General features: G+C 32.6%; 1 long non-coding RNA gene across 2 annotated transcripts; it reads right to left on the bottom strand.

Moving 5' to 3' along the window:
• Nucleotides 1–2,902: 2,902 nt before the first annotated feature.
• LOC112762557 (uncharacterized) lies at nt 2,903–15,971 on the bottom strand. 2 transcript variants are annotated; one of them, XR_003182721.3, is made up of 7 exons: nt 15,719–15,962; nt 15,505–15,560; nt 14,604–14,676; nt 14,312–14,372; nt 14,063–14,182; nt 12,586–12,667; nt 2,903–3,551 (listed from the first exon to the last, which is right to left on the bottom strand). It is a non-coding gene; the product is annotated as an uncharacterized lncRNA (long non-coding RNA). The 2 variants fall into 2 exon arrangements; XR_011874791.1 differs by lacking the exons at nt 2,903–3,551; nt 12,586–12,667 and adding an exon at nt 13,396–13,692 and having other exon boundaries at nt 15,719–15,971.
• Nucleotides 15,972–24,851: the final 8,880 nt, after the last annotated feature.

Raw genomic sequence — 24,851 nt, 5'->3', positions numbered from 1 at the left:
CTTCAGAGTCCTTTCAGATTCCGGATCAGCTTCAACAAGAATGTTCTTATCCTTGCTCCTGCTCATGTGAAAAAGAAGAGAACACAAAAGAAAGTATGGAATCCTCTATGTCACAGTATAGAAATTCCTTATGTAAGTATAAGAAGAGAAGAGTAGCAAAAAGAAACAGATAAGAATCTAAATACAGGGGAGAGGAATGGGTTCGAATTCTTGAGTGAAAGAGGGGTGTTAGTAGATGAATAAATAAACAGAAGGGGATGAGAGATGAGAGAATTCGAAAATTAAACAAAATTAAAATAAAAGTATTTTTGTTTTTTTTAATTTAAAATTAAAATTAAAATTCAAAATTAAGAAAAGAAATAAAATTAAAATTAAAATTTAGAATAATTGGTTAATTAAAAAGGAACTTTGAAAAATGAGGAAGGTGATTTTTGAAAATTAGAGAGAGAATTAGTTAGGTAGTTTTGAAAAAGATATGATTGAAATAGTAAACTTTTTTAAAATCAAACAAAAAGTCTAGTAGTTAATTGAAAAAGATTTGAAAATCAATTTTTGAAAAGATAAGGAGTTAGAAAAGAAGTTAGAAAAGATTTTGAAATTGATTTTGAAAAAGATGTGATTGAAACTTATTTTGAAAAAGATTTGAAAAAGAAATTTAAAAAGATTTGATTTTGAAAGTTAAAGTTGATTACTTGACTAACAAGAAACAAAAAGATATGATTTAAAATTTAAAGATTGAACCTTTCTTACAAGTAACAAACTTAAAATTTTTGAATCAATCACATTAATTGTTAGTAAAGATTTTGAAATTATGAAACAAAATAAGAAAAAGATTTTTGAAAATCAATTTGAAATTTTCGAAAATATAAAAGAAAAAGTGAAAAAGATTTGATTTTTGAAAAAGATTTGAAAAAGATAGAATTTTTAAATTGAAAATTTGATTTGACTCATAAGAAACAACTAGATTTTAAAAATTTTTGAAAAAGTCAAGTCAAATATTCGAATTTTATGAGAAGAAAAGGGAAAGATATTTTTTTGATTTTTGAATTTTTAATGATGGAAGAGAAAAACATGAAAAAGACTCAATGCATGAAAATTTTGGATCAAAACAAATGATGCATGCAAGAACACTATGAATGTCAAGATGAACACCAAGAACACTTTTAAGATCATGATGAACATCAAGAACTTATTTTTGTAAAATTTTCAAGAAAAGAAAACATGCAAGACACCAAACTTAGAAATTTTCAAACTTTAGACACTAACAAATTGAAAATGCATATGAAAAGCAAGAAAAGACACAAAACAAGAAAATATGAAGATCAAACAAGAAGACTTACCAAGAACAAATTGAAGATCATGAAGAATGCAATGCATGAAATTTTGAAAAATGCAAGAAAGAGATAAACATACAATTGACACCAAACTTATGACTTGACACTAGATTCAAGCAAGAAACATCAAATTATTTTTTTGATTTTTATGATTTTATTAATTTTTTTTGTATTTTTTTTTCGAAAATTAATTTTGAAAAAGAAAATAAGGATTTCAAAATTTTCAATAAGAATTCCAAGAATCTGCAATGTTAGTCTAAAGCTCTGGTCCAGGAATTAGACATGGCTTACTAGCCAGCCAAGCTTTCAGTGAAAGCTCCAGTCCAAAACACTAGACATGGCCAATGGCCAGCCAAGCTTCAGCAGATATTGCCTACCTCCCATGTATACAACAACTATGTGTGTAACTGCAAAATGGGTGAAGATCAACAAGCTCTTGTGATGATAAGTTGAAACTCCGGTCCAAAAGATTAGACATGGCTTACAGCCAGCCAGGATTCAACAAATCATCATGAAACACTAGAATTCATTCTTAACAATTCTGAAGAAAAATATATTTTTGAAAATATTTATTTTTAAATTTTTTTTTGAAATTAAGAATAATAAAAACGAAAAGCTTAAAATTAAAATAAATTTACCTAATCTGAGCAACAAGATGAACCGTCAGTTGTCCAAACTCGAACAATCCCCGGTAACGGCGCCAAAAACTTGGTGCACGAAATTGTGATCATCAACAATGGCGCCAAAGACTTGGTACTCTCAAACGTGAATCACACTTTGTCACAACTTCGCACAACTAACCAGCAAGTGCACTGGGTCGTCCAAGTAATAAACCTTACGTGAGTAAGGGTCGATCCCACGGAGATTGTCGGCTTGAAGCAAGCTATGGTCACCTTGTAAATCTCAGTCAGGCGGATTCAAATGGTTATAGAGAATTGATAATTAAAACATAATTAAAATATAAACTAGGATAGAGATACTTATGTAATTCATTGGTGAGAATTTCAGATAAGCGTATAGAGATGCTTTCGTTCCTCCTGAACCTCTGTTTCCTGCTGTCTTCATCCAATCATTCCTACTCCTTTCCATGGCAAGCTGTATGTTGGGCATCACCGTTGTCAATGGCTACATCCCGTCTTCTCTGTGAAAATGGTCCAATGCGCTGTCACTGCATGGCTAATCATCTGTCGGTTCTCGATCATACTGGAATAGGATTTACTATCCTTTTGCGTCTGTCACTACGCCCAGCACTCGCGAGTTTGAAGCTCGTCACAGCCATCCCTTCCCGGATCCTACTCGGAATACCACAGACAAGGTTTAGACTTTCCGGATCTCAGGAATGGCCGTCCATGGGTTCTAACTTATACCACGAAGACTCTAATATCTCAGACTCGGTCCCCCTGTATTAGATATCTAAGAGATACTCATTTTATCTCATCTTCATGTAGAACGGAAGTGGTTGTCAGGCACGTGTTCATAAGTGAGAATGGAGATAAGCGTCACATAATCATCACATTCATCATGTTCTTGGGTGCGAATGAATATCTTAGAATAGGAATAAGCTTGAATTGAATAGAAAAATAATAGTACTTTGCATTAATACTCGAGGAACAGCAGAGCTCCACACCTTAATCTATGGTGTGTAAAAACTCTACCGCTGAAAATACATAAGAACAAGGTCTAGGCATGGCCGAGAGGCCAGCCTCCATGATCTCAGAACTAAACGTCCCAAAGATCCCTGAATACAATAGTAAAAAGTCCTATTTATGCTAAACTAGTTACTAGGGTTACAGAGATAAGTAAATGATGCAGAAATCCACTTCTGGGGCCCACTTGGTGTGTGCTTGGGCTGAGCATTGAAGCTTTCACGTGGAGAGGTCTTTCCTGGAATTAAACGCCAGTTTATAACCTGTTTCTGGCATTTAACTCCACTTTGCAACCTGTTTCTGGCGTTTAACTCTAGAATAGGGCAGGGAGCTGGCGTTGAACGCCAATTTGCGTCATCTAAACTCGGGCAAAGTATGGACTATTATATATTGATGGAAAGCCTTGGATGTATAATTTCCAACGCAATTGAGAGAGCGCCATTTGGAGTTCTATAGCTCTAGAAAATCCTCTTTGAGTACAGGGAGGTCAGAATCCAACAACATCTACAGTACTTCTTCAACCTCTGAATCTGATTTTTGCTCAAGTCCCTCAATTTCAGCCAGAAAATACCTAAAATCACAGAAAAACATACAAACTCATAATAAAGTCCAAAAATGTGATTTTTATTTAAAAACTAATAAAAATATATTAAAAACTAACTAAATCATACTAAAAACTATGTAAAAATAATGCCAAAAAGCGTATAAATTATCCGCTCATCACAATGTCAAGCTAATGACAATAAAAGAGTGCTTCATGGGAGGCAACTCATGCATAGTATCCTTTAATTTTTATGCTTTGGTAGTTAGAAATAAAATGTTTCTTCTTATGCACTCAAAGAAACAAAAATCAATTGTCACAGAAAGTTATTAAGGTTGCATGTAGCCTATGATAAACACCAAGTTTGGTGTGAATAAAGACACTTTATGATAGCTTCATGAGTCATTGATATTAATTGAGTCTATCTAAGTGAATTAATTAATTAATTCTGCAGCATATTGTCACAATCTAAGTTTGGTGTTCACATAAGCTACACAAATATTAAATTTTGAGACAAGCGATTTAATGCCTTTAAGCATAAAGAAACAACATTAATTAATTGTTCTCATTAAGAAGTAGAGTTAGATTTGTCTTCCATTAATTTTTATTATTTTTTTTAAAAGATGAGTTGATGCTTTGTTTTATCTTGCAGGAAAACTAAAAAGAAGGTGTGATGGAAGCAAGGAGGGTATTGGAGCATAGTGGGGTCACATGGGCAAAGGAAGAACCGGACAACATAAGGAATCACATGGCCTGGAGTTTTGTGCCTTGGGAAAGGCACCCTGACATGCATTAGCTAGCTAGGACACCTGCACTCCAAATGTCATGACCAAGCTATAATCACTGCCACAACCAATCTCAATTCTTATCTTCAGTCCACCTCCTCATATGAGCCATCTATCCTTACAATACTCACTAAATCCTCACCTTCCATTTCAAAGTGGCCGAACACAAACCTCCTTTGTCTTGCTCCAATAACTCATTCCATTGCTTTAAATTGGCAAGCAGCTTCCCTTTTGCTCACACATCTTTGCTGTATTCACATATTTGCTTTATTCATCACCAACTCCTCTGTCCAAAACCGAACACACTTTTTCATACACCGCAAGTCACCTTTCTTCTCAAGCCTTGCTCTGTTCAAGATTCTTTTCTCAATTCTACATTATCACTTCAAACCGTATTCATACACCTTATTCTCCCAAACCTTTCTTCTTAGCTTTACTCATAATTTCTCTTGTGCTTGAGGACAAGCACCATTTAAGTTTGGTGTTGGAAGACTCGGCCTTCTCCTCTCCATTCAATGGCCTCACCAAGTTCTAAAAGAAGAAAAGGAAAGCAACTGGCTGAACCACCCACTTATGATAAAAAGAGATTCAAATCTCACTTCCATGAACTCAATTATCATGGGTGGATGGAGAATAAGGAAGTCATCCCCGAAATAGGATTTAGATTGCAGGAAGGTGAATATCCTATAATGAGAGAAGTGATAGAAAAGAGAAGATGGGAGTTCTTATGCGATCCAGAGATAGACATAAGTGCAACCCTTGTAAGGGAGTTCTATGCAAATGCAATCAGTGAAAACAAAACCAGCCCTCCCTACAAGAGTTATGTGAGAGGGATAGAAGTAGACTTCAGCCCAGCAACAATCATGAGGGTTCTACAAATAAGAGCAATACCATTCAGAGAGCCCAGTTTTGAAGAAAGAATGAAGGGCAAAAATGATCCCGATGAGATAGTGAATGATATATGTCTGGAATGTAAAGACTGGGTGAGAGATTCAAATAATAATCCATGCCACTTGAAAAGGATTGATCTCTCACCTGAATGCAAGGGTTGGTATAAAATAGTGAGAAGATCAATCTCCCCCACTGCAAACACTTCAGAAATCACAATCAAGAGAGCAATCATGATACACTGCATAATCAAAGGGGGAAGGGGGATAAATGTGCCATAGCTTATAGCAGACAGCATTCAAGAGCTAGCCGAGGACAGTAATAAATCAACCAGACTCAGCCACTCAAGTACCATATTACGTCTGTGCAATAGGGCAGGAGTGCTTTTTGAGAACCAAGACACAGATTGGGTGAAGGAAGGCAAGCCTATTACTAAGATGAGGATGGACAATGTCAGTAGCACTCAGGGTGAGAGAAGACCTCAGAGAAGAAGAAGGGAAACACAATTAGAAGAGGGACAAGCTTCTAGTACAATTGATTTAAGCCAAATTCAGAGTGCCATTAAAAGACTGTCTCAGCAATATATGAGGGCTCAAGAGCAGCAACAAGAGCAATACAAGGAGTCAGGAGCAGCAACAAGAGCAATATATAAAAATGATGGAACAACAAGAGAATTTCTAGCTAAGGATGATGGATCAGCAAAGGGATTTTCAAGCAAGACTACTGGACCAGCACAAAGAACAATTTGATCAATTCCAAGAGTCTTTCAAAAAAATATCTTATCAACAAGATCAACTTGAAGGGTACCTTGATAACTTGTTGGCTTGGAAAAATATATACCACACAGCTGAGGAGGCTAGACACTTGGACAGAGTGGAATATGATGTGGATACCCAAGCCAAGCTTGACTACCTCATTTTCAGTATGCCTATATTAAATAAGGAGACTATACCATACCTACAGATCAAGCCACTAGAAGGACAACTAGCAAGAGCAAGAAAAAACGGGGAAAGAATGAAACAAAAATTGAAAGATGCTGGACTGTGGGATGAGGTAGAACAAACTGGAAAACGACAAGAGGAAAACAAAAAGAAAAAGTAGTAGTCAAAGAATAAAGAGAAGAAAGGAGAATCAAGCAAAGGGAAGGGCTACAAGAACTAGAGGTGGTGAAGCTCCTTTCATAGTGTTAGTAAATAAGGAGGATGCATATCTGAAAAATGATATGCCTTCCAAGTTTTTTTTTATGTTCTGCACTTTTATGATTGGTTGTTTTACTTGTGTGACACTCATATCTGTTTAGCATAGTTCCTTTGTAGCTTAATAACTTGTGTGACACTCATTTCTAGTATGCCTATATTAAATAAGGAGACTATACCATACCTACAGATCAAGCCACTAGAGGGACAACTAGCAAGAGCAAGAAAAAACGGGGAAAGAATGAAACAAAAATTGAAAGATGCTGGACTGTGGTATGAGGTAGAACAAACTAGAAAACGGCAAGAGGAAAACAAAAAGAAAAAGCAGCAGTCAAAGAATAAAGAGAAGAAAGGAGAATCAAGCAAAGGGAAGGGCTACAAGAACTAGAGGTGGTGAAGCTCCTTTCATAGTGTTAGTAAATAAGGAGGATGCATATCTGAAAAATGATATGCCTTCCAAGTTTTTTTTATGTTCTGCACTTTTATGATTGGTTGTTTTACTTGTGTGACATTCATATCTGTTTAGCATAGTTCCTTTGTAGCTTAATAACTATAATGCTTGATATCTCACAGCACCATACTCTTGAAAAATTGCTTGCACTCAATATTTCTAGGAATGCAAACAGAAAACATTTCTTTGAAAAGAAGGATTGAAGAATCCCAAAAAATGTTGAGGCAAGTAAAAGATTAAGAGGAGTGGTGGTTCTGATTGTATGATTATGTATTGAGGTTGCATGTTTGTGAAAACCTGTGTGGGAGCTCATAGGCAAGAAATGAAATTTGGAGGAGTGTTATGGAAAATCTCAAAAATCTATTGATCCAAGAAGCAATAGTAAAAGAAAACAAAAGAGAAAGAAAAACAAAGAACAAGCCCAAGGCTCTGAGCATCAATTACTAGGAATTAGAAGAAAGATACAAAAACTCAAAGAGTTAATATTCTAGTGACATGCTTGTGGTGGGTTTGTGTCAAAGAGAGAGGTCTGAGCTAGTAAATCCTAAGGGGTGCTTCATCACCTAATACCTTAATCCAAGTGGGTTGGGAGTATTGATTGAAAACTTATCTTAAAGGGCCACTTTGAGACATGACACCTAGAGTCAAGGCTGAGATGAATAAATGCCGCTTCAAGGTGACTATCTATAAAGAGATTTCCATAATACAATTCGAATGAAAGTCCTAAAACCTAAGACTTCAAAATATAGGGACTAATGAGCACTGGAATCCTTACATGAGCATATAATTCATAGTTCACCCCACTATCACTTAATCACTTCACTCAGCAAGGCATTATGAGCTATCCTTCAATCCATTCCAAGTAAAAGAAACTTGTGTGCATAATTCTTTTCTTGCGTGAGGACAAGCAAGGTTTTAAGTTTGGTGTTGTGATGCATTCGCAATTTGTTTTAGATTAGCTAGTTAGTTTAAGTAGTTTTAGCTTAATATCATGCATTTTATTCAAAATAAAAAAGCATTTGAATGAAGTTCTCATTATACATTAATATGTCAAAGGCTAAGTGATTTTGTGGTTGATTCTATGCAAATGACATAAGGAAAGTGTTAAATACTTGAATTTTAAAAATTTGAGATGCAGAGCTTTGATGAGATGTTGTTTTGTGATCATGGCAGGGGAGATAAGCGCTACGCTCATTTGAAGAACGCTACGTTCCCCTGCAGCACACCCCTAGGCGCTACGCTCTCTTTCAAAGAGCGCTACGTTCTTCAGCGACGCATACACGTATGTGACGCGTACGCGTGGAACAGCATCTTCGAAGGGCCACGCATACGCGTGGATAACGCGTTCGTGTGAGAGGGATCTACGCTCTTCAGCCAAGAGCGTTACGCTCTTTTTCAAAGAGTGCCTGCGACAACCTTCAAAGTTGGATTCAAAGTTTGGCTGGCGACGTGTACGTGTCAGTGACGCGTACGCGTGGGTGTGGCATTAGTGAAGGGTCACACATACGCGTGGATATGTGAGCGCTATGTTTTCCTGAAAGCGCTACGTTCTCCTGGAGCAGGGTATCTTTTTCCAGGTACAAACTTACAAGTTCACCTGAAGCAGCCATTGAACTAGTATAAATAAGGTACATTTGGAATCATGAAGGACTTCTTCTGGATCTTCTTTTTTGGTTTCTTTTTCTTTTCAGATCTCTTTTGTACTTTTGCACTTTTGAAATTTACCTTCTGCTGAGACTCTACTTTCTGTTTACAATTTTATTTTCCAGTTCTGAATTTTACTTTTCAGTTTTCATTTTGTTTTGTTTCCAGTTTTATTTTCTCTTTCTTTTCTATTTTTAGTCTAATTTCCAATTTGAGAATTTTGTTTAAACTTAGAGCTATGAATCACTGAACCCTATTTTCACTAGGGAGAGGAGCTCTGTTGGTTTTCAATGAATTAATACTTCTTCTTTTCTTCTCGATTCAATTACTATCGAGAGAGGGATTGAATCTATTTGAATTGTGTGATAAACTTGAGAAAGGAGTCATAGAATTCAGTTTGGGATTTATCCTCTCATGATTCTCCTGATTGATATATTCTGGGTTGGTATGTGAGATGTAACCACCCTGAATTGAAATCCTGAGAGTTATGTGGTCTTTGGATTAGAAACTGAACTTCATCTCTTCTCATGACCAATTAGATCACGAGAGTGGCAATTGATTGTGTTGAGAGAAATTGAGTCACCAAGAGATTGGGACTTAATTATTTACAATCTTCCATAGATCTATTCATATGATTGAGAAGGAATTGATCACCATTAATTCATGAGAAATCAACATCTTTGATCCCTAGTGATCTCACCCATTATCAATCTTTACTTCTGTTCTTTTAGATTTCATGTTACCCAGTACCCAATTCCCTTGTTTACATTCTTGCAATTTACAATTTCTGTCAATTACATTCAGCTTTTACTTACTTGCAATTTAAGCTTCAGTCATTTACATTTCAGTTCTTATTTTCTTGCACTTTAAGTTTCTGTTCTTACATTTTCAATCATTAATTTTATTCTCATTTACTTTTAGTCATTTAAATTCATTGTCATTTATATTCCTGCATTCTACTTTCATGCTTAAGTTAACAAGAAACCATACCAAAAATTGTTTCCCTAACTAGAGCATCATTTAACTAAAATTGCTTAGTCCACCAATCCTCATGGGATCGATCTCACTCTTAGTGAGTTTTATTACTTGATGCGACCCGGTATACTTGCCGATAGTAATTACGTAATAAATTTAATTTTTACGTATCAAGTTGACAACATTCCAATGGAAGATTCACATGAAAGGGGTCGACAAACTTGGCAAGACTATGCCAGGCAATGAAGACAAAAGATGAGCGAAGAACAGAGGCAGCAACACCTTGCCAGAAGGCGTGCCTGTTACTGAGAGAGTATTAGACGAGGAAAACAAATCGATACATCGAGTGGAACTAACATGACAACACCATTACAAGATATCACAAATACACCCGTTCATCAATATTCTGTATCAGGTACTCTAAGTTATACTTCCCATTAATAAATTTATGTTGTTAGTTTATCATTTAATATAAATTATTTTTTACGATATATCTATATTACTGTACTTAGTACCAATTATATATAATTTATCTCTTGAGTGTACCCTTAAATGATAAAATTACACTATTTTCATCTTAGTAATAATTTTTCTAAATATACAGATACTCACAATAACAGCGGAGCTGGTTCAAGTAATATACCGAATGGTCCAAATATGGGTACTTTTATTATTTGGTCCAAATATGGGTACTTTTATTTAATAGGTCCAAATATGGTCCAAATATGGGTACTTTTATTTAATTAATAATAATTTATTTTTCTTTAAATTTTAATTCAATAAATCTTTTATTATTTGCCTAAATAATATTATTATAGATATTATTATATTGTCTTAATGTACTTTACATAATTATAATCTCAATTATTAGATAATTTAATAATTTTTAATATAATATTATATACGTATAAAATTTATATAACTGTATTATTATAAGAAAAATATATATGTTTAATGTTTAATAATATATTTGTTATTAAATTTTCTGACTCTGTAACAAAAAACTTAGTGGATAATTCTGGTATTTTTTTTTAAATTTTTTCTACAATTTAGCTTGCCATTTAATTTGAATTATTTCTACAATATCTCTATGTTAATGTACTCTTAGTACTATTTATCTGTAATTTCTCTATCGAATGTACTCTTAAGTTCTCAACATACATTATTTTTAATTTAATAATAAATTTTTTAAATATTTGAATACTCATAATAAAAGCGAAACTGATTCAAGTAATAGATCGAATGGTAATAAATATGGGTAGGACTCTTGTATATTTATTTAATTAATAGTAATTTATTTTTTCTTAAATTTTAATTCAATAAAACTTTCATTATTGTCCTAAATAATATTATTATAAGAATAAATAAAATGTTCCCACCGTATCATTAAAAAAAATTATATTAGATATATGTTTAATAATATAATTGTAACTTAAATTTTTTCAGTGTATAACAAAAAAAATTTGCATATAATTTTGATATTTTTCTATACTTTTCCTTCTAAAAATTAGATATATAAGAAGTGGCAATTTGTTCACTACATAAATTTAAATTGATAAATTTACTATTTTTAATATAATTAGAAAATGGATTAATACAGATAGATTTACAGACAGATTTAGTCTTTATTACAGACGGAATTTTGGTTACCGATGGATTTTGTCCCTCTGTAAAAGCCCCGTCGGACATTATTTACCGACAAATTTTTTTCCGTCGAAAAATTACTGACGGATTTTTACCATTTACCGACGGATTTTTCCCTCTGTAAATTCTCCATCCATTTCCCGAAGGCGACGAACTTTCCGATGGATTTTCCGTCTGTAGTTACAGACGGATTTTCAGACGGATTTTCTGTCTGTAATTATAGACGAATTTTTCGACAGATTTTTCGTCTGTAATTTGAACTTTTGGAAAATCATCTCACATTCTGATTACAGATAGAAATCCATCTGTAAATTCGTCTGTAAGATAAAATAGAATATTTTTTATTTTTCTAATTACAAAATAAACTTGTTTTCATACAAAATAAATATAAATTTAATACAAATTTTTATCTAATTTATATTCGAATATTTATAATATTTCAAAAAAAAATAAACAAATTCATCGTATTATGAAGTACTATAAACAAGCAAGTCAATATAATTCAAAATATAAACAAAATAGCGGCTGCGGCAGTGTTGCGAGAACCTCTATGACCCTTGACACTTTTACCCTTGACCCGAGGAGCCATGACTTACATATATATTAAAGACAATATTAAAACAATATTAAAGACAAATAAATACTTTATTATCTGATATTTATTTCTGAGCAACCCAGCAATGATTTCTGTGCGTGGCTGCACACCACACAGTGTAATGTGTTGTAGATCCGATTGGATATTGAGTGAGAGACTCTAATCAATTATTTAAACAAGTTAAGATGGTGATTCAGGATATAGCTGTCTCCAATTTTTAGTCCTTATCCTCTGTCTATCCCCTAATAACAAGTGTGCCACAAGTTATACTTACCATTACAAAATGTAATGTGATGTACCACCGTCTACATACATTTATTATTCATTTTTTAAATAAATAATAAAAATAAATGCGATATTTAAATATTTATCTCATTGAAGAGACCAAATAGTGAAATTCAGTTACAAAAAACATGAATTAGTCTATTTTATAATACTTGGATTGGTAAGAGTCTTGATGGGCCACCCTAATCCCTAATCTCCTAACATGACCCTACCTGAATCATTGAGTCAACTATATATACTAAGTTCAGCTATAATCAATTTCCATCCATATTATCAATTAGTCAACAGAATATTCCATGTTTTCTATAAACTCCTCAACCTTGTCATAAAACTCAGGTTTAATACCTCTTCTTGTTAGGTTCAACCTATCATACATCCACACTCGATGGTGCCAAGACATTTTTTACAAATTCGATATTTTTAGTACCTATAAATCATCCAACACAAGCAATATTTCATCTATCATATAACATCCTATCAATATTTAACCATATCAATATTTTCAATGCAATACAAGTAGCAACACAACACAAGTAATATTTCATTTATCATACAATACCCTAGAAATCAATGAAGTTTACAACACAAGAATTGTACTAACCTTAACTCCAAGCAAAAATTTGAAGGGATTGGACCAAAAATCTCTGAGCGAACACACAAATTAGTCTTCTAATAATCAACTACTATGCAATGACAGAGAGAGAGAGAGAGTGTGTGTTAGAGTATTATTTTTATAAAATCAACACACAAATTTATGAATATTTATAAAATAATATTTCAAGATTAAAGTAATATATATTTGACTAAAATATCTTTTACTAACTATATATAAAAAAGAAAATTAAAGATTATAGATAAGTTTATAATTCTTATGTGAAATCGTGTCCAGCAAGTCAAGAATTTAGAAGAAACAAGAAGAGAATGTGTATAGATTGCAGAACGGTGAATCTCAAAGGAATAGAATGATAAATGAAGTTATTAATTAAAAATTATTAAATATTTTAACATATTTAATTAAATTATTATTTAACGTTCTTAACTAATAACTTCTTTAATAATATAGGAAACGCTTGAGTACTTTCAATTTGTATATCAGCAAGTTCAATTTCTGGGGTCTAATAATTATGCATGCCTAATTAAGAAACTAAATTAAATTAAATAAACTAAGGTCAGGAATGCATGCATTTGGCAGTAGTTCAACCCGTTTGAGAGAGTAACATATATTAATTACTATGACAATAACAAAACAACGTGAAGTGTGTGGGAATTGATGATGATTTCCAAGTACTGACAAACAAATCAAAGTATAGTGTGATAAAGATACGAACTAAATTAATACAATAAAATGGAAACTAGGTAGTAAGCTACATAGCAAGCTCTTTCATATATTTATAGTAGTTAGTCTGATGCATAAAAGTAATCAAAATATGAAATAATCATGTTATTATATATAAGCAGAACAATCAATCCTCATCAAGTAATAATCTTACATATAAAATTAACGCCTAGTCCAACATTGCTAGTCACAAATAATTAATATAGAAGGCATGTATATAGAATTGGCCATCATCTTAAATTTCTGCAGAATGTAACTAACTAAATCAAATTCTGCAGGAACAAATTCTAAAGGAACAAGTTCTACATGATAAAAGGAGCATCTGGATGGAGGCCATTCTCATTTGACTTGTCCTGGAAGTACATTGTCTTCCTAAAGTTAGATAATCAATTCACAAAATGAAAATCCTTACTGAGGATAAGAAATGCTTCAGTTAGTACATACGCATATATAATATTATAATATAGTATACTTGTATTATATTGCATATTCATAGCCGGTTAACAGAACTAATTCTTAGACCGTCATAAAATCATATGTTGTCACATAGATAAAAGTGAGGTTTCTTTCAGAAGTGATCCGTGTGAAAGTCATAAGTTTTTGTCTATGTACCAGAACCTGATATTAAGGACAACTTATAATGCCTTATGAATATGATAGATCATAATAATCCTCCATTTTAGACATGGATATTTTGTAATAATCATTCTAATGTAATGAGAGAAAGAGAGAGAGATCATACAATGTTTGGCATGTAAAAGCCTTGGGGAACAGCAAAATAGTGAAGTAAGTAGTATTTTTCCCAAATAGCTAAGCTTCTGTCCAAAACAGATTGGGTCCTCTGCCGAACGCAATCAACTCCCTTTTTCACAAAAACCAAAATAATGGCATGAACCACACTTAGCATAACTATCATACTCTCAAATTTCCATTATCACAACAAAATTAATGCTAACTGGTAAAATTCTGTTCAGTTCAGCAGAACAGTTACCTTTTTCAGATCTTTAGATTTTTGTATGGAGCCTTCAGAGTTCAACTTGGTTGATGCCTCTCTGAAATCATAGAATTACAAAACCGATTAAAACAAACAATGATATTTCAGAATTGAAAGTGAAAAAATAAAGGAGAAAAATGGAGTGTTTGAGGGTGTTACTTACTAAATCAAATTCTGCAGGAACAAATTCTAACAGAAGAAATCAAAGAGCTAAACCAAAAGGTTGTGTGACGCAGCAATGGTCAATGATCTTTCTCTAAAAAATTTATAAGATATAACTCTGATTTACCTTTTTAACTATTTTGCAAATGCAGGGCAACCTTATCCATCAAAAAAATTTGGAACCTTTTAAGAAAGTAAACCTGATGCAGGAAGAAAACACACAATTATGCAGAAAGATAGTCCAGCTTGGTTACTCTATATAGGAAAACACACAATTATGCAGAAAACATTATTTCCTTATGTAAAGGTGGTAGATTTTCATTTATTCTTAGAGCTACCTATAAAACTTGTACATGATAATAAAGTAACAAAAAATGTTGAGCATATGAATGCAAGCAGTTCTGGCCTTACTTTATGCCTCAAAAATTGTACGTTCTGCATATACTCATTACTTAGTAGTTAGTATTATATAAGATTGAATAGATATTTTCCAGAAATTTTTGTGCTAATGTGTATTCAAGAATTCAGATAATGTTTATTGAATCAGATAGCTATTTCTGCCTCGGAAAATAAGATTGTATCTCATGCAGATTCATTACTTAGTATTGTGCAGATTGATGCAGTTTTTATCAGAAAATATCAATTCATCTTTAATATTCATAGTGTTTTCTTCCTCAGAAGAGACTAAATCAAAGGCAAATGCTAGCTTAATCCCAATTAGCTAATTATACGCTAAACACCTGCTTAACATTAAATAATGAAACACCAAAACAATAGTAATTACTTCAGTTGCTTCTTAGTAATTACTTCAGTTGCTTCTTCCTGAAATTAGAATGGGAGATTTGGGAATTCTTACATAGTTATGCTTATGTACAATATAAGTAGCTAAAAATCCCAAATTGCAAATGGACAAGTCAAAGGAAGTCAATAAGTGAAATAAGATAAATGTCGTTAAAATTAGGGTTATATTGAGAAACTCAAGTGGTATTAAAGGGGAAGAAATTGAGATCAGCGTGAAAAAAACTTACAGATTGATGTGAGCGAGAAAACTCGAAATTCATTATGGATCTGCAACCTAGGTGCTCTGTCATGTAAGGGAGAGGTTCGTAAATGCACTAAAAAGAATTAAAGGAAGCAGAGATTAAATCACAAAATCAGAAATGAAATCACAAAATCAAAGGCAAACGCTAGCTTAATCCTAAATAAAAAATGGCGAGGAGCAGAGAATCAGAAACAACGCACGGCGAGGAGGGGAGGAACCCTTCGCGACGGCGATGCCACGAGCTTAACTCAGAACTTCATGCGATAGCGAGGAGAGGAGGAATGATGCGAAGAGGGCCGAGTAGAGCTTCCACAGATGACGAAGGTACCCACGGTCTATCCCCGCCGGCGGCGACAGCACCTTCTACCGGAGGAGAAGAGTTCGAGGGATGAGGGCTGCTGGAAACGTTCAAATGGAGTGTGAATGGGTGGTGATAAAATTAGGGTTACCTCAACATTTCCGATGGAAAATTTAAATTACAGACGGATTTTCCATCTGTAATAATTTAATAAAACGCAGTGTTTTGTCTATTTAATTACAGATGAATTTTTCGTCTATAACCATTTTCCACGAAAAAAAATAATTTTACCGATGGAATTATTGACGGATTCTATTTTCCGTCTGTAATTTATGCTAATTCATTTTTTCTGTTTTCCGCAAAAAATTCCTCTGAAATTTCGTCTGTATTTTCATGGGATAAAATCCGTCGGAAATATCCGTGTGTAATAACTAATTTTCTAGTAGTGAATTATTATACTACCAGTTTAATATAATTTTTATATTCACGAATTACTTATCTCTAAAGAATAATTATACACTGTAAAATATAATCATTTAAAATACATTATTGTCGTTCCAATAATATGATTGCTATTATTCAGATGCTCATAATAATAGTGGTCCAATTGATATCTAAGAGAATTTTACATTTCATATCTTTTTTAATATTCTACAATTCTTTTAAACGTTTTATTTAATACACAAAAAAGGTTCAAATATTTTTCATAAATATATAATATTGTAAATTATAAATGATAATTTCTTCACTCAATAAATCTATTATACGGTTACACTTGAATCATTTTTCAAATGGTAACTTTTTACAGGAACTCAAACAGTCTATCATGTATTTATATTTTACGTTCACTATCTATTTTTTTAGTTATTCAGGATTTGGATAATTATGATATTAATGGGTATTCTACGTATTCTATTACTTCCAATGAATTTAATTTTGTATAATTTGTTTCTTATAAAGTAACTTCTCAATTACCATGGATACTGTACAAACTTAATTTATTGAACAATTTTATAATTTTGTTAATGTGTTCTTTTTACATACTATCAGAAATTTATGGAAATAGATCTGATCAAAACAGTAGATGTGAAGAAAATATAACTGGTTAGTATTCTACTTTTTTTTTCTTTATATATTTAGTATTGTGACACAATTTTAATAGGTAAATAAATTTATAAAAAAATTATTATTTTATCCTTATATGTTAGCATATTAATGAATTCATAGTAAACATTAAGTGTGAGCATAATTGATGTTAAAAAATTTATTTATTTAAGATCATTACAAGAACCAATTATAAAAAAAGAGTGACAGTGCCTAACAAAAAAAATTAAAATCTATATACAAAAAAATTTATAAAAATCAAAATGATACTTAAAATATTTATTTGCCAATTAAAATGAAAAATATGTAAACTTTAGCAAAAATGAAAAATTAGTTAATTTAAAAAACTTTATATTTTATTGAATTATTTTGTTATAATTTACACAAATATCAAAAAATAAAATAATTAAATAAAATATATTTTAGGAAATAAAATGAATAGTAAAAATTAAAATGATAACTCTAGGCGAAAGCATACAAAATAAAAATTATTAGAAGTAATAGAACAAATAAAATATGAACCAATATTATCTTCAATTGTATTACTTCGACCAGTAATATCTAAACATTTAAAACATGAAACAAAACATACAAACTAAAAAATTTAGCCAAAGGCAAAAATCGTCATACCCTATATGAAATAATTAACTAAAAAATGCTATAAGACAACTGATGCAAATGAGAACTTTATACAAAAAAAAATTATGATATATAAAGATAGCATTTTTAAAAAAAAACTTTTATTTATTTCAGACTCAAACTATATTGAATTGACTATTTAATCTAAAAAAAATAGTCCATAACAAACATAATGTTAACATATAACTCAAAAACATATAATGGAACAAGGAAATAATAAATATTTAAAATAATATAATGTTTTTATAGATCGTATGTGGTTTTAACTTGGTTATAACAGTTTCGAATAAAAGGTTTTAAACAAAATGATTTTATTAAAAAAATAAAGTCAAACAGCATCATAATATTATACAGTGTAACAAAATTAAAAAAATTATTGAAACATCACTTAAATATTTGATAGTTACTTATCTCTTTTTTATGATCACTATAATGGAAGTAATTCTTTGTATTTATAATCAACAAAGTACTATTTTTTTAGTTGTTACAAAATTAATCATTTTCTGATTTTCATTATGAATGTAACCAAATATATGTAAATTTAATACGAGTACAGAAATTAGACAAAATGTTCGAGCATCCCACAATTGTGCTTGAAATTTTCAAGAGGATGCAACAATAATTCGAACTCCGCTACCAATCCCAAGGACATGTAATTACTGTAGCGTACGTCTATTTTACCATGAGACGTTCGAGATGTGCTGTAATGGGAGAAAGTCTCTCTTCCCCGAGTAAATGCTCCTCAGGAATTGCTTGAAATCTTCCTGGACCCCTCTGCAGAAGGAAACCGTTTTAGAAAATATATTCGTGGATACAATCATGTATTTTCCTTCACTTCGTGTAGTGTGCACATAGACGAACAACTAGCTATAATAGGTCGTGGTAAATATATATTTCGTGCTCAAGGCTCAATATATCACAGTATAAGGGAATTTTATCCAGATCAAGGCACGCGACCACGTTATTTGCAACAGTACATATATGATACTAATCAGCCACAATATAGTTTTCCAACTACGTTGCAGGTAGCAGCTATAATTGTTGGTGATGATGTTGAAACAATGATTCGTGGGTGAGATATTAAGGTGCAAACTCATACTGGTAGCCTATGAAGGATTTAGGAATTTGTTGGCTATTACGATCCACTATAATATCCACTTCTTTTTCCATTTGGAACTCATGGATGGGATATCAATACTCGAAGTCAAAGTGGTGGCAAAGTATCATGCCGAACATATAATAGCTATATGCTCCAGGCACAAATCCCCATTTCCTACGCAGTATAGACTTCAATAAAATTCTGCCAAAAAATTGTTCAATGTATCTAATCTTTTTTGCAAATTCTTAAAAATTTGTAGATCCATCCCGATGATCATTCCACCGTATTGCAAGCAGGGCGACTACTACAACAATATGTTGTTGATAACTATGTGAAAATTGAAACCGGAAAATTAATATGGGTTTGAACTAGATAGAAGAAATTATGAGCTGAATTATACCAAGGCTTACAAGATGCCTTGAACACAGGAGAAACCAATGCAGGTAAATATTGTTGTATCTAATTCCTACTTCATAAATAATTAAGAATTACCCAAAATAATTATTAAAACTAATAATATTTCTCTCTATATTTGTCTCCAGAAAATGTTGGAAGAAAAAGAACAATATTACCATCGTCGTTCATTGGTAGCCATCGCGACACGACCCAACGATATGAAGATGGAATGACGATTGTTCTTAAAGAGGGCAAGCCATATATTTTTCTCACAATGACATGCAATCCATCTTGGAGTGAAATAACTTCAGAACTCAACCAAGTTCAAACTCCACAAGATCGTCCAGATCTAACAACAAGAATTTTTCAAGCCAAATTTGAACAGCTGAAAGAGGATGTAATTACTAAGGGTGTCTTGGGAAAGGTGAAGAGCTATATTAATGTCATTGAGTTTCAAAAAAGAGGGTTGCCACATGTACATATGTTGCTAATCTTAGAAAACAATGACAAGTTAATTGACCCGGAGCATTATGATAGTTTGGTACGTGCAGAGATACCATCTAAAGAAGTAGAACCACACCTACATGATGCAGTGCTAAAACATATGATTCATGGTCCTTGCAAAACACTTGATCAATCTTCACCCTGTATGAAAAATGGCCAATGTAAACGCAACTACCCAAAAGAGTTCGCAGCAGAAACACGACGAGGTGACGACTCATGTCCGCAATATAAGCGATGATTCGACACACCAGTACCCATCAACCCAAATATCACAGTTGACAATAGATGGGTAGTTCCGTACAACCCTTGGCTACTACTAAAGTATGATTGCCATATTAATGTTGAGATATGTAGTAGTATCAAGAGTATAAAGCATCTCTACAAGTATTGCTACAAGGGTCCAGACCGGGTTGCAATGGAAGTTCACAACGGTTTTAATGTTGACGAGGTCCAACAGTTTGTTGATGCAAGATGGATCGCTGCTCCAGAGGCATGTTGAGAATATTTTAATTTAACCTTTACCGAATGTATCCATTAGTTGAAAGGTTACAAATTCATTTTCCAAATCAACATCAAGTGAGCTTCTATGATCAGTAAACCATTCCTGAAATACTTAATGATGATTATTTCTCTAGAACAATACTCACTGATTTCGTTGCCCTAAATCGTGAGGAGGACCAACAATCTAGGCATCTTCTGTATAGGGAAATTCTAGAGTATTACACTTGGCACAACAAGGAAAAGGAATGGCGTCGACGCAAGACACAGAGGAGATCCATCGGTAGAATTTATACTGTATCACCTTCAGAAGGAGAAAAATTCTATTTGCGTATTCTGTTATCTAATGTTAGAGGACCAATCATTTGGGATGACTTGCTAACAGTGAACGGGGTCCAATATTCGTCCTTCAAGCAATCTGCTCAACACCAAGGATTGTTAGAGAGTGACAGTAGCGTCCATGCGTGTTTGGTTGAGGCTTTTGTTTTACGATTGCCATGTACTTTACGAAGGTTGTTTGCAACCATCTTAATATTTTGTGAGCCTACAGATGTAAGAAGCTTATGGGAGGAATTTTTTCCATATATGGTGGATGATTATCCGTCAACCAGCACTACAACAGCCTTAGTGTTCACAAATCGGCTACTCAGGGATATAAATGATATACTCCTTTAGCATGAAAACAGATTATACAATAGGATTTGCCAGCTCTAACTCATGAAAATGACAATGAAAACTCGATACCCAGAGTTATTCAAGAAGAACTGTTGGTCGAAGTACCTCGGGAAGACCTGTGTTCTATAGAAAGATTGAACAATGACCAATCTAAAGCTTTCAAGTGCATTATGAATACAATTGATTGAAGAGAAAGTGGAGTGTTCTTTGTTGATGGGCCAGGAAGAGCAGGCAAAACATTTCTTTACAGAGCTATAATTACAGAATTGAGAAATAAGGGTCATATTGTCTTGGTAACTGCATCATCAGGAATAGCTGCAACATTATTGCTTGGGGGTCGAACAACTCATTCTAGGTTTAAGATCCCAATTAATGCACAACCATCATCTATTTGCAACATAAGCAAACAATCAGATCTTGCAAAGCTGATTAGACAAACAATGACAATCATCTGGGATGAAGCACCAATGGCAAATAAAGAATCGGTGCAATCATTAAACCGCACTCTGAGAGGCATATTAGCAAACGATATGCCATTTAGAGGAAAAGTGATGGTGATGGGAGGAGATTTCCGCCAAGTACCGCCTGTCGTACCGAAAGGTAGTCAATCACAAATGATTTCAGCTTCTATAGTTAAGTCTCATTTATGGGCTTCCACTAAAATTTTCTATTTGCGACAAAATATGCAATCTTCTAATAACCATGTTTTTGTGCACATTGGTGATGGAATTGAGCCCACCATACATGAAGACTTTGTACGGATACACGCAAAAACGGCAATTCTGTGGGAGGGTGAAACATCGTTACACAAGTTAATAGAAGAAATATTTTCAAACTTACAATCTCATGGGTGGGACGCTTCTTACATGGTAGGGCAATATTGACGCCAAAAAATCATGATATGCAACAACTTAATGATATAATTATCAACCAGTTTCTAGGAGAAAAACAAAATTTAGGCCCAGTTTGGGTAAACAACTTAATTAAGCTAATTTTGAAAAATAGCTTAAATAATAAATGATTATATTAAAAGTAGCTTATAAATAAGTTATTTTGTGTTTGGGTTTTTAGTTCTAAAAGTACTTATTTTATAGAAATGTGATAAAAAGTAGTAACATTATGAGAGAAGTTATTTTTTTTAACTTCTCTATAAGTTCTTAAATAGCTTCTTAGAAAGCTGTAATTTGGTTTTGAAAATTGCACCAGACATTAATACTACTACTTTTCATAAGTCAAAAGCTCAAAAAAAGTTACTTTTGAAGCTTCTCAAACGGGCCCTTAGTCTCATTTCATGAGGTAGAAGGAGATGCTAATAATTTATATTAACAAGAATACCTTAACTCAGTTTCTACAGGCGGGTTGCCACCTCATGTGTTGAAGGTGAAAAAAGGGGAACCTTTGATGTTATTCAGAAACAAAGACCTTAAGGCTTGCTTATGCAATGGTATAAGGTTACTATGTTGTGGAACTTTTCAAAACATGTTGGATGTAGAAATTTTAACCGGCCATCACTGTGGAAGAAGAGCTTTCTTGCCTCGGATAAAACACAAAACCACAGAGAATTCAGGACTGCCTTTTATACTTACCCGGAAGCAATTTCCTGTAAGGTTGAGTTTTGCAATAACAATAAATAAATCACAAGGACAGACCATTCCTAAAATAGGGATCTATCTCTCTAGACATGTGTTTAGCCAAGGCCAATTATATGTAGCTCTGTCTCGAAGTATTTCTCAGTCAACAACAAAATTTTAGTCAAAGAAGGAAAAATAGATGGAACAAGTGGAGAATTTACCAGAAATGTAGTTTTCAAAAAAATATTGTTACCTTCACCACATGTAATTTATATTCTTAGTAAGTGTGTGTAGTTACTTCTTGGTACAATTGAGTCTACATATAATTTTAATCTTTAAATCTTTTTCATTGATATAGATATTTTTGTATACAAACTTCAATTTATTGACGACTAACGACTTATATTTTTTTAATAGACAATTTGATTTCAAAGGAGATCATCAATATCTGCCAGGAGATAAAGACAACGAACTTGAACATCTATTTTACGCCACAGGTACATACTAATTATCATTAACTAAGACATACTAGATATACTAGAAATATATTAACAAATATCAATTACAGGAAGAAGGATTCTAAAGTCTTTGGAGTGCATAGAAAGATGAGCAAGCAATTACATCAATCAAACCAATAGACAATAAAGTAATTTTTTAAATTAATTACTGTCAAAATTGCATTAAATATACATACTTTTATTTCTATGTTAGTAATCATAATCATATGTTATCTAATAGGTTCATTCCCTTCAAATTTATTCTATTGGTTGGGGAGGAACGGTTAAAACAGACAAGACCTAATTCTGAAAGATGATAAAAAAGGAAATACTACTCCAACAACATACAAGAAAATGCAATCATCGTAATTAGAATGTTATTGATATGCCTATTATCTATCCCCTTCTATGTTCTTCTTTTACTATTAAATAAAGGAAAAAAGTATATGCCTAAAATATTAAAAGGTTACTCTGAGATTGTAATGGAGATTATGTTTTCCATGTTAAATAAAGTTACAAAAAATAATTTTAAACCAATGATAATAAATTAAACATTTTTCTTTTTCCAGCAACAAACTCACAGGAGCGGAACCAACTGATGTTAGTAAAGAACAACATTGCAGGTACCTATCATTAGATTAAGAAACCACATAAAATAGAGGTAATATTGGATCATTATAGATTTGAATGCTCTAGAGAGGGTTTAATGGCTTCTTTTGTTGCGCATGTGTAGGAAATCCAATCTCAAACAAGAAATTTCAATTTTACAGGTTTAATTTTTTTTTATTGTTATATTGTCGTTCAAATATAATGAAATTTTTATTGGCATATGGTATATTTTATTGATTTCTAAATTTTGTAGTTCTTCAAGGCTTAAGAATTTATTGTTAAGGAGATGTATGAGGAATTGCTAAAGATTTTTACTCGGTACAAATTCAGAAATTACTTTAGGTTTATCTTAACGTTTTTACTTATAGTTTGATCTATAATTTCCAAAAAAAAGACATAATTATTTTTCTTCTTTACACTTTTTGCAGGCACATGAAAGATTCTTGAAATACAGATCCGTACTTTGGCTTACCACTTAAAGAAAAAGGTCCCTAAATAAAGAAAAAAATATGACTTTTTAATATGGCTCATCTTTTGTAAATAATCATATTTTTATATTTATTTTTATGACTTTGAGTTAGATAAAAGAAGATAATATATTATAATAATTACTATTTTATGAATTATGTTATTAGATAAGTGACGTATGTGTTCATTATAATTAAATTATTTTCATATTGTTATTGTTTATACATAGGTAATATATGATTATTTTAATTTAAACATTTCTATATTATCATAAGCTATTCTATATTATTATTTTTAAGTTATTCAAATTTAAAATTTCAAAAATCATTAAAATAATCAACTTTAAATCCCATAGAAAAAGCGACTGAACATGTGCCTGTTAAGCCGCTAGTATATATAAAGAGAGAAAGAGAAACCCAAAATTGCTAATCCTTATTTGCATAACTCTTCTTCAATTCATAAATCTTTAGCGTCATCTATACTCCATTCAACCTCTCTGCAGCCACTCCCTCGCCACTCTCCCGTCTCACCACATTGTCACCCTTCATCGTTCCATCACCTTCACCGCCTTGTTCTCTATATTCGTGGCATTCCTTTCCACAACTCTGTTGTCATGTCTATTCCCCTCTCTGCTGCTGCATCCCCCACCTCATCCACTGCTTTGTGCTCTGACTCGTACGTGGCGTCCCCACTGCATCATTTTAAAAGAAGTTACCATCTTGTCGTTTAGACTTTTTGTATAAAATCTTGTTATTTTTGTATAGGATGAATACTTTCTATTCTATTTCTATGAAAAATAATAATTAGTCAAAACTATCAGAAAGATGGAGAATGGGGTCCCCGCGAAAAATGGCACCTTATCTTGTGAGGAATGGGGATGGGGAGCAATATTTTCCCACAGTGAAGAATGGGGACAGAGACAAAGAGCAAATCTGGAGGCGAGAATGGGGAGCAGGGAGGCATTTTCTGCCCCAC

The sequence above is a fragment of the Arachis hypogaea genome, chromosome 17 (genome assembly GCF_003086295.3).
Source record: "Arachis hypogaea cultivar Tifrunner chromosome 17, arahy.Tifrunner.gnm2.J5K5, whole genome shotgun sequence".
NCBI classification, from domain to species: domain Eukaryota; kingdom Viridiplantae; phylum Streptophyta; class Magnoliopsida; order Fabales; family Fabaceae; genus Arachis; species Arachis hypogaea.
The sequence above is the reverse complement of the archived record's forward strand: the minus strand, read 5'-3'. Positions and strand labels throughout refer to the sequence as shown.